Source organism: Callorhinus ursinus, unplaced genomic scaffold (assembly GCF_003265705.2).
Source record: "Callorhinus ursinus isolate GAN/ISIS: 27379988/994484 unplaced genomic scaffold, GSC_fseal_2.0 scaffold7, whole genome shotgun sequence".
NCBI classification, from domain to species: Eukaryota; Metazoa; Chordata; class Mammalia; order Carnivora; family Otariidae; genus Callorhinus; species Callorhinus ursinus.
The window spans coordinates 53,315,107-53,319,675 of record NW_027397069.1 but is presented as its reverse complement, the minus strand read 5'-3'; the positions used below and the strand labels follow the sequence as shown (position 1 = coordinate 53,319,675).

General features: G+C 38.5%; 1 non-coding gene across 1 annotated transcript; it reads right to left on the bottom strand.

Annotated features, from left to right (window-relative positions):
• Window positions 1-582: 582 nt before the first annotated feature.
• LOC112826944 (U6 spliceosomal RNA) lies at window positions 583-690 on the bottom strand. Its single transcript, XR_003209087.1, has one exon. It is a non-coding gene; the product is annotated as a U6 spliceosomal RNA (small nuclear RNA).
• Window positions 691-4,569: the final 3,879 nt, after the last annotated feature.

Below are 4,569 nucleotides of genomic sequence, written 5' to 3'. Positions count from 1 at the left end.
CAACCTTGTATAGAATAATATGCTTTTGAAATTCAATCCGTCATCCCTTTTCCCTGAGTGTAAAATGCTGAACCTTTTCCTGTAACTGTGGCCGTGTGTCCCATACCCACCCTCACCCCACAACCTGCCCCAGCCACATAGGTGGGGCAAGAGCTAAAGAAAGTACCATTAGTTTAGGAGAAGAAAAAGACTTAGCAACATCCCTTTCTCAAATCCTACATCATTTAGTCCCTGAGTTGTTTTTTGGCCAATATACTGTCTTCCATTGTTAATTTAATATTCATAACTGTGTATATAACCTTCCCAGTTAGATTTTTGCTTAGCAGGGGAGCAAACCACCATAGCTACCCCCTACAATCCTTGGTTCCAGAGTCTTTACCTGGTTTTCTGCTCCACTTCCACCAGATCATTCTGGATCCTTCAATTAAGGCCTAGGTCTCACACAGACCACCACTTAGTACAACCCAAGCTCAAGGGAACTTTTTATTGTAGCAAAATATACATAGCATAAAATGTACTGTCTTGACCATTTTTAAGTGTACAAGTCAGTGGTATTAAATAGATTCATCATACTACGCAACTATCACCACCATCCATCTTACAAATTTTGTAAGTCATCCTTGTGCAGGGGTCATGCTATACTTCTCTGTATTATTCCGATCTTAGTATGTGTGCTGCTGAGGCAAGCACTCTCAAGAAAACTTTTAAAAACAAAACTTGACTTCCTAACTTTTCTATGAGGCCAGCATTCCCCTAATACCAAAACCAGATAAAAATACTACAAGAAAGAAAATTACAGACCAATAGCTCTCATGAACATAGGTGCAGAAATCCTCAACAAAATATCAGCAAGTCAAATCCAACAACGTATAAAAAGAATTACATACCACAACCAAGTTGGATTTATTCCAGAAGTGCAAAGCTGGTTCAACGTTTGAAAATCAACCAATGTAATCCACTACATCAATAGACTAAAGAAAAAAATCACGATTATATTGATTGATGCAGAAAAAACATTTGGCAAAATCTAACACTTCTTCATTATGAAAACTTTCCACAAACTAGGAGTAGAGAGGAACTTTCTCAACATGATAAAAAAAGAAAGCATCTACAAAAACCTACATCAAACATCCTACTTAATTGTGAGAAACTGTATACTTTTTTTAAGGTCAGGAAAAAGTCGAGATGTCCTCTCTCACCACTCCTAATTAACAACATACTGAAACTTCTAGCTAGTGCAATAAGACAATAGAAGGAAATAAAAGGCAAACAGAGCGAGAAAAAGCACCACAACAAATCTTTACTCAGAAACAAAGGTAGGCACCTCAAGTCCCTTTTAGAATTTGTAGACTTTCTTTATTGCATATTTGTTTTCTGTTTCAAAGATATCTACTCTTATTTTATTATTGCCTTGCTTCTATTTCCTTGAGTTTATGTTGCTGTTCTTTTTCTAGCTTCTTAAGATGGAAGCTAAAATCACGTGGACTTTCAATTTCTGTTCTTCTCAAGTATATACACTTAAAGCTATGAATTTCCCTTTGAGCCCTGCTTTATCTGTACCTCAAGTATCTTGATATGTCACATTTTCATTATTATTCAGTTTAAGATAGTTTATAATTTCACTGCAATGTTTTCTTGGACCTAGAAGCTATTTAAAAATGTGTTGCTTAATTTTCAAACACATGGAGGTTGTCTAGTTATCTTCCTGTTACTAATTTCTAGTTTGATTCCACTGTGGTCAAAGAACGCATTTTGTATGATTTCACTCCTTAGGAATTGTTTGAGTCTTGCTTTATGGCCTAGCAGATGGCCCATGTTGATAAGTGTTCATATGCTCACATAAACAGCATGTATGTGGGAGTTGTTAAGTATAAGGTTCTGTATATGTCAATTATGTCAATTTGGTTATTTGTGTTGCTCAAGTTTTCTATATCCTTGCTGATTTTTTGTCTGCTTGTCCTATTGGTTATTTAAAGAGGTGCTAAAATCTCCTGTAATGATTGTTAGTTTATCTATGTCTTCTTTTAGTTCTGTCAACTTCCCTTAATATATATTGGAACTATGCTACTTTTCCCACAAATTATTTCTACATTACAAATTATTAGATGCATACAAATTTAGGACTGCTTTATTTTATGTAAACTGACATTTTATCATTATGCAATGTCCCTTTTCAATCTCTAGAAATATTTCTTCCCCCAAAGCTTTTGTTGTCTGATATTAACATATAACTATACCAGCTTTCTTTTGGTTAGTGTTTGCATGGCACGTTTTTTTCATTTTTTTTTTCTTTAAAACTTTGTGTTTGGGGTGCCTGCGTGGCTCTGTCGTTAAGCATCTGCCTTCGGCTCGGGTCATGATCCCAGGGTCCTGGGATCGAGCCCCACATCGGGCTCCCTGCTCAGCGGGAAGCCTGCTTCTCCCTCTCCCATTCCCCCTGGTTGTGTTCCCTGTCTCACTGTGTCTCTCTCTGTCAAATAAATAAATAAAAACTTTGTGTTTTTATAATTAAGTTGAGTCTCTAGTAAACAGCACATGGATTTTGCTTTTTTAATCCAAAAGCAATTTTGGTCTTTTAATTGGAGTAATAATCTATTAACATTTGATGTAATTATTGAAACATTTATATTTACTATCTTGTTATATTTCTATTTCTCTTCTTTAGTCCTTTATTTCTCCTTTTTTGTCTTTTTTTGGGAGAAGAATCAAGCATTCTTTTTATTATTCTATTTTTTTTCCCCCTATTTTAGCTTACTGGTTATTAGCTTTTAGAGGTTCTGGATTATTTCATCTTTTTTCTAAAAGGGAGGCAGACGGTACGGGCGAATCACCTTAATCCTGTCGAGGGTTGGTTTTAGGCTTTGTTAGGGTTGGTCCTTTTGGGTTTACCTTCATTACCAAGATATGGTCTTTCTGGAGTCTCAGTCAGAGGTTTGGGCGTTGCTCTTCCATGCTGGTGAAACCTGAAGTCCAGCCTCAGTCTCTTCAGTACCATTCTCCGGCAAAATCTTTGCACAGCACTTCAGCCAGCCACCCAGCTGTGGCTTTCCTTTAGCTTTCCTATAGTCACTAACTCCCTTTGGGAGTTAGCAAACATCTCAACGGGGGATTGCTTCTAGCCTTCCCGGTTCACTTGTCTGCAATTCCCTCCTCTGTGAAATTTTACCGCCTATGTTCCAGCCACTTTGGCGGCTTTGAACTCCAATCTGTCTCCTCAGCCCAGTAGAATAATAGAGTAACCGCCACTTACTCTATTCCCTGCCCTGTGAATTGGGCCAGGGAGACTATGGAGCTCACCTTGGTGTGCTTACCTCCTCTTAGGAATGGTCTGCATTGGTTGGTCTTCAGTGCCTTCAAATGCTTGTGTTTCATGTTCTGTGCATCTGCTAATAGTTGTTTTCAGCAGGATAGTTGGTTCAGTACCAGCTACTCTGTTATGGCTGGAATCAAAAGTTTTCCTCTATTACAATTTGGTACACTCAATATTATAAATAAGAAATCTAAAACAACTCAAGAGCTCTAAAATCTAAAAATCTAAAAGAACTCTACAACCATCATCAAGTGTTTCCAACTTGGCATTCTGTTTAGATCAGATGTCCTTCCTTTCTCATCTTTACTTTAGTTCTCTGGCAAGAGCTTTGTATTTGGACTGAGAACATGAAGATTTGGTTTCTAGACTTCTATATAAAAATTATGTGATCCTGGACAAATATCTTCTTATTACCAGTTTGGTTTTATCATTAGTCAAGGAGGATAGCCGTTAATGCCTGCCTGCCTGCCTTAAGCCTTTTCAGGAACAAGCAGGACAAATTCTTGCACTGTTTTCCTGACAGTGATGGTGTGAGATCAGCTTAACAATGAAAGCAAGGTTCACAAGGATGCCATCCCCATAGAGATGTGGGAGCTTTCATAATTTCCCAGCTCTCAGACAATTTCTCCTCGTGCTCTATTTTTCTTTTTCTCATCTTAATTAGAACTGTGAATTAGACACAAATGTGATTGCTCTTTCTTCTGCCATCTGGGTCAGACTGTCCTGCCTGACCCCTAGAATGAAAAGGAACACAAGCGTTTAAGTGGGATGTTGGTTTTGAGAGAGCTGGCTGGCCAGGTGAATCCGACCAGAGACTATTTCCTATAGACAGGCCATAGAGGAACCCAAACTATCAGAAAGGTCTTGCTCAGCATGGAAACAGAACGTAAAAAAGCCATGAAAGACTGAACGACACTAAGCTTGGGCAGCCAGATGGGTATGTTGCTATGAGTGGAATTACCTTTTAGCTGGAATTTTGGGGCCTAATGAGAGAAGGCTTCAGTGGCACAGCTCCACTTTGTCTCTGACTCTGCTTTTTCTAGGTTTTATCTCTAACTAATCCCCTTCTGGTTGGTATAGCCTCCGTTAGGTATTTTACTCAAGTCAGCCTGGTTGGTGTCTTGTCCTTTCAAGGTCACCTCACATCTCGGCTCAGATGCCTTCTGTGCTGTTTATAGGTTAGCTCTGAGACATTGTTGCTTCTTGTTCCCAGATTTGGAGAAAGGACCTTATTATAACCTTCATGTTCCAGACCTTTT